General features: G+C 45.4%; 1 long non-coding RNA gene across 1 annotated transcript in view; it reads right to left on the bottom strand.

Annotated features, from left to right (window-relative positions):
• Window positions 1-9,820: 9,820 nt before the first annotated feature.
• Window positions 9,821-12,452, bottom strand: part of LOC105533449 — a 32,861-nt gene continuing 30,229 nt past the window's right edge. The window contains exons 2-3 of the long non-coding RNA XR_001005119.1: window positions 11,276-11,397; window positions 9,821-10,075 (exon numbers count right to left, since the gene is read on the bottom strand). This is a non-coding gene — a long non-coding RNA (uncharacterized LOC105533449). The remainder of the gene's footprint in view (window positions 10,076-11,275; window positions 11,398-12,452) is intronic.

Below are 12,452 nucleotides of genomic sequence, written 5' to 3'. Positions count from 1 at the left end.
CTTTCTTTCTTTCTTTCTTTCTTTCTTTCTTTCTTTCTTTCTTTCTTTCTTTCTTTCTTTCTTTCTCTCTCTCTCTCTCTCTCTTTCTCTTTCTTCTTTCTCTTTCTTTCCTTTTTTTCTCCAGGGTCTCACTCTGTCACCCAGGCTGGAGTGCAGTGGTGCAATCACAGCTCACTGCAGCCTCAACCTTCCAGGCTCAAGCAATCTTCCCACCTCAGCCTCCCGAGTAGCAGGGACTATGGAGGCATGCCACCATGCTTGGGTAATTTTTCTATTATTTGTAGAGGCAAGGTCTTATTATGTTGCCCAGACCAGTCTTGAATTCCTGGGCCTGAGTGATCTGCCCACTTCAGCCTCTCAAAGTGCTGGGATTACAGGGATGAGCCACCGTGCCTGGCATTAAGCCCCCTATTTTTTTGATAAACACACCCTATTCTTATTTGGCTGGCCCCCATCTAGCAAGATCCAGCCTCCACTGTCTGGACTTGTTTGTCTTTAGTCTTCTTGTCTTGAGCTACACAGCCACTGTAGAAATGAATCAGGAGCTCTGTGAGTCTGTGTAGTTAATTTCCCTAGTGATTTCACGATACTCTGTGCTCTGGGAGGCCCTTGCTCAGGCCTCACAACCTTGAATGGGATTGCCTGTCTCTCTGAGAACTTTGGGTTGATCACATTGCTTCTTCCCACCTTTCAAGATAAACAAATACTTTCTGGTTCTTTCTCTGTAAATTGATGGCAATTTAGTCTGTAAGTGACCACAGGGTCATTGCCCACACATCCATCCATCCATCAATGAATCCATCCATTCACCCATTCATTCATCAATATATCCATCCATCCATCCATCCATCCATCCATCCATCCATCCATCCATCCATCCTTTCATTCACCAGTCTATCCAGCCAACCAGCTAGCCAGTCAACTTTGGAGAGCTTATTATACTTCACGTACAGGTGGACAGTATCTTTAGTAGACTTTGAATGGTGAGAGCTGTCGAAGCCTGAATTCCTGTGTGACCTTGGCTAAGTCACTGCCTTAGAGTTTGCCATAATTAGAGTCTGCATTGGTCAGAGGCAGGCTAACTTTTAAAAGATAGCTCCTAATTTCAATGGCTGAATGTAATATACATTTATTTCTAATTCGTGATCCAAAACAGATGTTTTTGATTAATGCACATCATTCCTCCATGCAGTGACTCAGGGATCTAAGTTCCTTCGATGCTGAAACTCAGCCCTTCTTAATCATTCTGCTGGTACATTGAGTAAAAGTGAGGATTAGCTATGGGAGCCCTAGACATGGTGCACATTCACTTCTGCTCCCCTTCCATTGACCAGAACTCAGTCATATGGCCACATATGACTGTAAGGGTGGCTGTGTACCCAGGAAGGGGAGGAGAGTGTAGACATTGGTGGGTGCCAGCTGTCTCTGCCACTGGGCTTCCAGATGGCTTTTAATCACAAAGAAACAGTAAAATGTTAGAGACCAAGAGAAAGAGGTTAAAGGGCTTTCAGATATCCTTTATTCCATAAGCAGAAAGATAGGTGTTATCTACATTACCTCTGACTGCTGCCAATACAGGGAGATTCCTCAACTGTCCGAAAAGCTTGAGGAATCACAGCTGGCAGAGTCAGGAGTGGAGAACAGAGGAGTTTTTCTGAAACCTGAACCCAGAACCTTTCAAATATGACCAGAATACTCCTCCAAAATGGAGATGGGGAGGTCACGTTCTGACCTCTTTAAATTTTTGACATTGGGAAGAAATGAAAGGCCCGTAATGCAACCTGATCATAATCTTCTTTTATCTTGTGTAGAATTCTGATGTACAAGATTATAGCTACTGTTTTCTAGAAACACATAAAAATGTATATTTCGAAATCGCTACTACCACCACTGTCATCATCATCACATTTACTGAGAGTTTACTATGTGCCGGGAACTATTCTAAGAGTTTCATATAATTATCTCATTTAGGCTGGGCGTGGTGGCTCATACCTGTAATCCCAGCACTTAGGGAGGCTCAGGTGGGTGGATCACTTGAGGTCAGGAGTTCGAGACCAGCCTGGCCAACATGGTGAAATTAAATTATAATTATAATTACTAAAAATACAAAAATTAGCTGGCGTGGTGGTGCATTGTTGCAATCCCAGCTACCTGGGAGGCTGAAGCAGGAGAATTGCTTGAACCCGGGAAGCAGAGGTTGCAGTGAGCTGAGATTGAACCACGCACTCCAGCCTGGGTGACAGAGGGAGACTCCATCTCAAAAAAAAAAAATAAATAAAATCAAAATAAAATAAAAAAATAAAAAAATCTCATTTACTCCTTGCAACAACTTTATCAGTCAAGTATAATTATTATTCCATTTAAGGAAATTTGCAACAGGAAGACTTTGCCCAAGGTCCTGTAGCTCCTAAGTGGGAGGACAAGCAAGAAGGATCTTGTTGACCTTGCTTGAGCCCAATAGTGCCATGAGTGCCATGGGGGCCTTGGGCCCAGTGCTGGAGGTTCTCCTTAGGGTCTTTTTTATGGCCTTTTAAACTCTGTGTGTCACTCATATAACAAATCTGCACACGTATCCCTGAATCTAAAATAGAACCTAAAATTGTTAAGAAATTAAAATAATAAAAGTATTCAGATAGAAAAGACAAATTACTTACAAAGAATAACAGGTGGCTTGACAAAAGCAATAGCAATAAGAGTTGCATATTGTAGCAATAAGAATAGCAATCAGAATCCAGAACATAGTGCAATAATATCTTCAAAGTTCTGGGAGAAAATAACTGCTCATCTAAACACATAACCAGCTAAATTGTCTTTTAAGAATGAGAATGAAGCAAAGACATTTTTAGAAAAACAACGAAGAAAATGTTCACCTTTCTCTCACTAAAAACTTCTAAAGTTTATACTTCAAAAAAAGAGACTATGAGATATGCAGGGCGGGGTGGTTTCAGAAATATTTGAATTTTTAAATTTACTTGTCCGTCTTTTCCAACATATTTATGCATATATGAATTAATACAGTGTTTGCCATTCTTGTTTCACAATTAGCAGCATACTATACATACTCATTGTCGCCTTGTTTGGTTGCTGTTGCTTACTTAACATTACAGCCTGGCAATATTTTCATAGCAGTATAAAAATTGAATTCACAAAAGAAGAAGGAGAAGGAGAAGGAGAAGGAGAAGGAGAAGGAGAAGGAGAAGAAAAAGGCCAGGTATGGTGGCACATGCTGTAATCTTAGCATTTTGGGAGGCCGAGGTAGGAGGATTGTTTGAGCTCAGGAATTTCAGACCAGCCTGGGCAACACGGTGAAACCCTGTCTCCACATCCATACACAAAATTAGCCAGGCATGATGGCATGCACCTGTAGTCCCAGCTACTTGGGACGTTGAGGTGAAAGGATTGCTTGAGACCAGGAGGACAAGGCTGCTGAGAGCCGTGGTTGTGCCACTGCACTCCAGCCTGGATGACAGTGAGACACTGTCTCACAAAACAAACAAACAAACAGAGAAAAGAAAAAGAGAAAAATCTGTATGCCAGTTAGTTTTCTAATCCATAAAATGGGGAAATGGGGTTGCCAGTCACTGTCCTGTCTTTCGGGGTAGCTTTACTGAAGGGATCATATGAAAATGGATTTGGAAGCATTTGTCCCAGTAGATGATATCCCGAATGTGTAGAATCATTGCTTTATGATTTACTAACATTTGTTTGCAGGACTTCTTCTGCCCCTGGCCTCAAAATTGCTAAAAGGCATCAAGTGAGTTATTCAGCAAAGAGCTTACGACAGAACATGGTGTTCAAATGAAGTCCTTGCCCTTGAAATATTAACCTCGGGAGGCTGGGGTGAACTGGGAAGTTCAGAGCCTTCCCCCAGGTCTCTGGCAGCCTGCTCAGCTGAGTGTGTTTTTCCAGCTCGAGGAGAGACAAGCCTCGTCTCCACACTCCAGATGTTCCCAGCCCTGCAGAACCGTCATCACCTAAGCGAGCTGTCGGGCACCGACTCTCTGGGCTACGTTCTCCCATGGGTTCTCTTTAACCTGCTTGGTTTCACTGCAGGGGAATGCCGAAGAGACACAAGTGTTTTTGTTTCCTTTCTTTAAAAATACAGAAACTGTAATCTGTTTTACATCTGGGTCTGAGTGCAGACAAGCAAGAGTGGGCGGAATGGAGTGATGGGCAATCCAGCTGCAAGAAGAAGTGCATATACCCCTCTGCAGACAGCACATCTGTGCAGGTGTATCAGCCGCCTCATGGAAGGAGCCATGGAAAACGCTGGGCCCCTCCTGTTGGGGTAAGGGGATGGATTGTTTTTCTTTTTCAGTGATGCTGGAACCTTTTCTCTTGGAGCATGTCTGGTTCTGTCTAGGTTCTCTGGAAACAGTTAGCAGAAACAGCCGGATGTTTGAGGGAAAATGTCTAATGTGCTTCACATCTTTATAAAGCCGGTTCACATTTAGAGAAGTGATTTATCCAAACTGATTCTCCCAAACCAGCTCTATTCTCCCCGTGCAAAGGGGCTTTCTTGAACCTTCCAAATGTTTATAGGATGGATGAAACTAACTTGAGGTCCTAAAGTGCAGCTGCTATTTAAATATAAGCGTCTAGGGCCCAGGCAGCTGATTATTGATGGGTGTTGAGTGCCACATTGCAAAGTGCGCAGCCGGCCTGCCTTAAATAACTCTAACTAGGCCCAAACAGTCCTGAAGAGGTTTCTAGGATTAGGTCACAGCCTGGCAAAAGCAGAGAAAGTCTGGAAAAATCCTAGGAGGATTTAAAAAGTTTTTTTCCTTTTGTTTCAATTTATCAGATCGAGCAACTGATGCAAGCTTTGGACCAAATGGAACATTTCAAGAACTCAGATTCTAAAATCACAATCAGCTGGAGGAATTCGGGTTTGCATCTGGCCCAGAAGAACATTCTTGAGGATCTTTTGAAAGTATCACCAAGAGCAAGACTGGTGAAGCGAATTACTGCCATTGTTCCCCAAGGAAAAAAGGATTCATTTCATTCCTAACTGCAAGGCATTCAGCAGGTTAACTGGCAAGTGGGAAAGAGCCTAACCAAATCATCCCTTGGGACCATCAAAACATTTAATAAACCAAGACACAAATGCCTCCCAAAAATTCCATCTGCAAGAAACGTTTTCTGCATTAAGAAGCACAAAGGAGATAAGTGTTCTATTCATCCACGCAGGCAACGCTGTCACCCAGGAAGTGTCGCTCAGGGGGCCTGACTCCACACCTGGCCTCTGATGTGTAGGCAGGCCTGGAACAGAAACAATTGCAAAAAAAAAACCCAGCATCATCTGTGGGATTCTCCCTCAATGTCTGTTCCGTGAAAGATGCATTTTGTCCTCTGGAGCCTGGTGTTGGAAATAAACTTGGCTGCACAGGTAAACTCTTAAGAGGCCGGCTAATGCCAGGTGATTCTCTCAGCTTGTGAAATCTCAGCCTCTTACTTGGTCATATTTTCAAAAGAGAAGACAGCTAATGGGAGTAAGTTCCTTACATTAAAAACATGCTTCCAGTTAACAGCACCAAACCACTTAAGTTGGAAGCAGACCAATTATTAATTAGATGAATGGCCTTTTATAAATCCCTCTGCAGGCTCAGGACAACTGATGGGTTTATGGTCCGTGCATTAGAGAACACGGTTCCTCCGTAGTTGTAATTATCTATAGTTGCTGGCAATTGGGGGTTATTGCACCAAAATCAGATGCCCCATGAACATGCTGTCCTGAGCTACCATGGGGTGATGGGGAGAAAGCTGAAATAGCAGAGGATGGTTTATTCTCTTGTCCTTCTTCAGCTGTTTGATTTTGGCACAATCCCTAGAGGTTTTTTCTTGGTTTCCTCATCTGAATGTGCATGTAATTGATATCTCTAGTTTTTCTCTGCCCAGCATCCATTCCCCCTTTCTTTTGATAGCAATCTCTTGGTTTCCATGGAGAAAACATCCCTTCTCCACTCCCAGGCCATTTTGTTTGGGAGAATTGGCTACCCTCTTAGCTCTAGGGATGGGCATGTAGCCCAAGCCTGGCCAATCAGAACACTGAATCCTTCTAATCCCAGCGATCCGTTCAGATCTAATCAGAAACAAAGAAACTCAATTTTCTGGCACCATATAAACAACCATTGTTCGTGGAGAGCAGATCTGACATGTTTTGACTCTGGTGCTCAGCTTCATTCAAGTCTGTGAATGTTTGTAAGTTGAAAGTTTGGGAAGTTCATACATTTTCTGTAATTCTTTTAAAAATACTTGGAAGACTGTAAAAGAAATCCCTTGCTTTTATAAACTACAGAAAGTAGAGCCACGTAAGGTCTTGGCTGGTGGGGTTGAGAAACACTGATTTAATGGAGAATCCCCTGGACATGGAGACATTAGTCAAGGCTATAACTACTGCTGGAAAATACAGTTCACAATGCCCAGTGGCTTTAGATGCACAAAGTTTAGTTTTCCTTCATGTCACTGTCCTGCTGATAGTGGGTAGGAGGGACTCTGCTCCCCCAGACATTCAGTGTCAGGTTCTTTCCATCTGGTGGCTCCACCATCCCCTGTACCTGCTGAGCTCCCACTGGATCTTTGCCTTCTGACAACAGGTGGCAGGAAGAGAATGCTGGAGTATTGTGGCGAGGTTTGATGGGAAGACTGGCAGTGATGCATTCATGCTGCCTACGTGCCATTGGTCAGAACGCAGTCACATGGCTCCCTAATTGCAAAGGATGCTGGAAAATATAGTCTAGCTGGGTGCCCAGGAGGAAAAGGGGAAAATATAGGTGGACAGCAACCAGATGGCCTCTGCCTCGCCATGGTAACACAAATTACAACCTGGTGGTTAAGTCAAAAGCATGCTTTATTTTTGTGAATGTGGATATCACAGGTGTGCTTTCTTTGGGGGATAGAGGATACAGAAGAAAATAACAAAAACTCAAAGCTGGCTGGGCTTGATGGCTCATGCCTGCAATCCCTGCACTTTTGGAAGTCAAGGCGGGAAGATCACTTGAGCCCAGGAGTTTGAGATCAACCTGGGAAACATGGCAAAACCCTATCTCTACAAAATATACAAAAGTTACCCAGTCATGATGGTGCACCTGTGGCTTCAGCTACTCGGGACACTGAGGTTGGAAGATTACCTGAGCCAGAGAGTTTAGGGTTGCAGTGAGCCATGATTATGCCATTGCACTCCAGCCTGTGTGACAGTGAGATCCAAAATAAATAAATAAATAAAACTCAAAGCCAGCCATTTCTGGTGTATTCTACCTCTAAAGGATGGAAATTATTTAGACATAACAAGCTTCTTGGTTATCATTTAATGTCACCTTCATCTTAAGTGATTTATTTGATGTTAGGTAATAGAGTTGAAGGGTCCAGTGTTGCTCAAGTCAGAACTGGGTTTTCCTTTAACCAGGCATGAATCTAGTATCCAATCTGGTCATTTGTTTGTGACTGTCTCAAAATCTAGTCCCCCAAAAAGCTGAAGTTTTATATATATCAAATCATCTTAAGGCTCCACACTCGTCCTATGGGTGACATTATATGTGTTCATGAGAAAATCATTTCAAGGGCTACAAATGAGTCCTTTAGTAATACCCAGGAGTCATAATGTCTGTGACATAATGAACCTTCCTAAATTACAACCTACAATAATTAGATCACTTATTGCAGCATTCCAGGCCCTGAAACAATTTGCTTAAAGTGATAGTTACCTCTAATGAAAAGATACATAACGGAAAATGTCAGCAACCTTTTAAATCCTCCACGACTTATCATGAGAACTGTCTTGTGCAAAGTGCCCATGGAGAAACATCTGTGTCACCATCTCCTCCTAAATTAGGTGAGTATTTTATGATCACTTGGAAATGGAGAGAATTCCCCAGGGTGGTAAGAAGATTAGATAAGGGTTAGTTGCCTCTTTCAGCCTTTTTCCTACCCTGTCCCACCTCCGCCTCTCTCTCTCTCCCTTCCCCAGCATTCACTGTCGCTGAAATGCCTCCAGAATCTTAACTAGAAAGATCTATGGTTAGGCTGGGTGCTGTGGCTCATGCTTGCAATCCCAGCACTTTGGGAGGATGAGGCAGGAGGATTGCTTGAGCCCACGGGATTGAGGCTGCAGTGAGCTATGACCACGCCACTGCACTGCAGCCTGTGTGACACAGCAAGACCCTTGCCTCTTAAAAAAAGAAAAGAAAAGAAAAATAGATGGAATGGTTATCAGCTTCTCATGAGGTGGGCTTTCCTTGAACTCCTGGAGTCCCTGGTCATGCGGCAGACGGGAGGTTCCTAGTCTCCCTGCAAGCCCATTCCAAGTGGGCGTACTTCATAGCCACCTCTCTGATGAGGATGGAGGGGGAGCTCCATTCTGGGGGCTGATGGAGAACATTGTCTGCAGAGGGCTGGCTATGTCTTGCAGTCATGCCCTCAGCAGGGGACAGGATCATTTGAGGAGGCCTTCAAAAGGCACTGTTTACGAAGATGTGGGCAGGAAGCGGGGAAACCAATGACAGCGGAACCGTTGCTCCCCTCTAGACCTAAAGCAACAAGGGGAGGGAGCAGTTATCAGAATCCAGAAGAGACAGGCGGATAGAGGGGGCCACCTGGAGCCATCTGCTGAGGCCACAGCCAGTCCTGGGTGCCCCAGAGGGAGGGAGCCCGGGAATAGACCCCCGCCGGCTTTCCTCCTTCCTCTCTGCCTCCCTCTACTCTCTTATCAGGGCTCCCTGCTGGCTCTCCTGTAAGCTGTGTGGGGAGTTGGGGTGGGAGGAGGCATGGCAACTCTGATTCTTTCCAGGGATGAGCCTCCTGGGCCACAGAGCAGTGGGAGGAGAGGGGAGAGCAGATCTGGGGCAGGGGAGATACGGATGTCCTCCAGGTCAGTTTCTGCCTAGAGCCCTTCTGTTTGGGAAACCATCTTCCCTGCCTGCCACAGCTCCGACTCCTCCTCCATGCCCTAGGTCCCTGTCACACTCCTCTGGGTGGGTGGGAACCAGCCTCTGGGGGCTCCAGCAAGGCCAGCAGCTCACTGAACTGAGGTACCTGACCCGGGGCTGCGTTCCCATCCTCAGCTTTGGCTCTTTCCGGAGGAGATCAATGGGGCTGCCTGTCAGGGGCATCTGATGACAATGTGTGGTGCTCCACTGCCCAGAAGGCAGACAGATTTTGTTTGTTTGTTTGTTTTTGTTTTGAGACAGAGTCTTGCTCTGTTGCCCATGCTGGAGTGCAGTGGTGTGATCTCCATTCACTGTATCCTCCGTCTCCAGGGTTCACATGATTCTCCTGCATCAGTCTCCTGAGTAGCTGGGATTGCAGGCATGCACCACCACAACTGGCTAATGTTTGCATTTTTAGTAGAGACAGAGTTTCACCATGTTGGTCACGCTGGTCTCCAACTCCTGACCTCAGGTGGTCCACCTGCCTCAGCCTCCCGAAGTGTTGGGATTACAGGCATGAACCGTGGAGACTGGCTTAGCAGCCAGAATTCAAGGCTTCCTTCACTTTACAAGCCCACCCTGAAAGTCTGAGGATATGCCCTCATGAGAATGAAGGAGTTCCACCAGAAAAATAGTTGATAACCACACCCTTCTAGAAAAGGGGTTCACTTGGGTACACTCCTAGTTCTTGAGAAAAAATAGGAACTGAAAGAAAATTATTATTGTTTAGACCTTCTGGCTTCCAGAAAATTTATTTCAAAGCACCCAGAGTGACTCCTGGCATATGGTGGGTGCTGAGAAATCATCAGGGGGATCTGAGTTCAGGACCTAAAAGCTAGATCTCGGAGCAAAACCTTCCTTGACGCCAGCCATCCCCCCGAAAAGAATAGGATCCATTTTGCAGCTAAAAATCATTTATTTGCCTTCAGGTTTAAGTGTCTATAACAATTGTGATAATAGTAACAACTCATTTTGATGCAATAGGTAATTTATTGATGTATTCCCATTGTGAGCCACAGGACAACTCTGTGGAGCTAGAGATGAGGAACAAGCCACAAGAGCCAGAGGCACCGGGGTGCTGGGAGTGCAGCCCGCTCTGCTTGACACAGAAGCTGGTGCTCCATCCCTCCATCCCTGCTTTGCAAGCCTAACTGGGAAAAAGAAAAATCCAGAATTATAAGAGGTCATCCCTTAAGGGGCTAATGGCCTCCTTGAAGAAACAAGCAAATCCTTAGGGAGGATTTGCAAGTACTGTAAGACTCAGATGTCAGTGTAAATGTGTGTATATGCGAGTGTGTGATAGTGTGTGTATGTGAGAGTGCGTGTGCGAGGATGTGTGTGTGAGAGAGAGTGTGTGTGAGACAGTGTGTGTGTGAGCATCTGAGTGAGCTTGTGAGCATGTGTGATTGTGTGAGTGCGTGAGAGTGTGTGCTTGTGTTATCGAGCATGTGAGTGTGTGAATGTGTGTGATGGTGTGTGAGAGACAATATGTGCGTGCTGTGTGTGTGAGCATGTGAGTGTGTATCTGTGTGTGTGTGTGTGAGTGTGTGTGTCTGTGAATGTGTGTGTGTGACAGTGTGAGTGTGAGTATCCATGTGTGTGAGAGTGTGTGCACGTGTGTGTGTGTACAAGTGGGTGGGATCAGGCTGCCCTGCTGGGAAGAAACAACTCCAGCCGTTCTCTCTTTTTCTCCCGTCCTCTGTGACTTCACTCAAGATTCAAAGTCCCAGGGAAGCTTCTGATTGGTTGATCTGGAGTCATATACACACCCATTGGGCAGGGAAGGGGTGTGGAAACTCGATTGACAGTCCTTCAAGACTACACACAGTGGGGGAGTGTTAGGTAATTCCCGCACACAAATCCAATTACTATTATGAAAAGAAGATGGAATTTAGTAGGAGAGGTTGAAAAATCAACAAGCATCCACTGTGCAAGACATTGTCGTGCCTGCAGATTTTTACCCCACCCTCTACAGCCCCACAAGCCAGGCAGAACAGGTGGCACTGGAGAAGTGGAAGCCGAGAGAGGGAAGTGACTTGCCCAGGTAACACACAGCATCCACCTTACTCCCATGCCACCACCTGCCCCACCTTGCTGTCTCTCAGGCTGCATAGCCTGTGTGTACCTGTTCAGGCCACCCAAGGCCTGTATGGCAAGGGAGGAGCTGAGGTGAGCCCAAGACAACAAGGGACATGCCTTACCCACCCCAGGCTGGAGGCAGAGTGGGCCATGGGGTCAAGGCAAGAAGAAGGTGTTCTTTTTAACAGCTTCCGAGCAGGGACAGGCAGTCACCTCCTCCCACCTGGAGATCATGGGCCTCCGCCCAGCGTGGTACCTGCTGTGACTCTTACTTGCTGGAAGAAGAGTCTGGAGATGAGGGCAGGGGTGACAGTGGGCTGGGGCTCCAGGTGAGCAGAGCAGGTTAGGAAGGTTCCAGAACCCAGGAGAAGAGCAAAACTGACCTTCTTCCATCCTACAAAATTATCAGCAGCCGTGAAATGTTGGCTTCTTAAGTCTTGGGGAATGAACTTTCCAAAGTCCCTGCCTATCTGAAGCAAATAGCCCTGAGTCGGAACTTCTTCCTTCTCCTGGCTCGCAGGGTGGGTCAGAGGCCGAGAGAGTTCTGTTCCACTTCTAGTGCTGTCACTGACTAGCCGTAATCTTGCACTCATCTCCCTGGATCTCATTTGTACAATTGGAAGGTTGAATTAGAAAACAATTACAGTTAAAATATTAATATTAATGAGTAACACTGCCCTAAGTGCTTGAGGCAGAGAGCAGCTACCTGTCCACCAAAAAGTTGAGCTTTTTCTGCCGTAGTGTAGAGTTCACCCTGGGAGGCAGTAACCCAGCCAGGGTCTCCATTTCCCAGGCCCCTTGTGTACAGGCGCAAAACAGCAACGTTATCTGGCTTTTGGCTACTATGAACAGTGCTGCTATGGACATTTGTGTACACGTTTTTGTTTGCACATCTATTTCCAATTCTTTTGGGTATACATCCAGGAGGGGAATTTCTAGATCTTATGGTAATTCTTTTTCTTGGGGGGAAGGGGTTGTTTTAGTTATTTATTTGTAGTAGTCCATTTTCTTTTTTTATTATACTTTAATTTCTGGGGTACATGTGCACAATGTGCAGGTTTGTTACATATGTATACATGTGCCATGTTGGTGTGCTGCACCCGTTAACTCGTCATTTACGTTAGATATTTCTCTTAATGCTATCCCTCCCCCATCCCCCCACCCCATGATGGGCCCTGGTGTGTGATGTTCCCCACCCTGCATCCAAGTGTTCTCATTGTTCAATTCCCACCTATGAGTGAGAACATACGGTGTCTGGTTTTCTGTCCTTGCGATAGTTTGCTCAGAATGATGGTTTCCAGCTTCATCCATGTCCCTACTAAGGACATGAACTCATCCTTTTTTTATGGCTGCGTAGTATTCCATGGTGTATATGTGCCACATTTTCTTAATCCAGTCTATCATTGATGGACATTTGGGTTGGTTCCAAGTCTTTGCTATTGTGAATAG

The sequence above is a fragment of the Mandrillus leucophaeus genome, unplaced genomic scaffold (genome assembly GCF_000951045.1).
Source record: "Mandrillus leucophaeus isolate KB7577 unplaced genomic scaffold, Mleu.le_1.0 Scaffold125, whole genome shotgun sequence".
NCBI lineage: Eukaryota > Metazoa > Chordata > Mammalia > Primates > Cercopithecidae > Mandrillus > Mandrillus leucophaeus.
This window is presented reverse-complemented; position numbering and strand designations above follow the sequence as displayed.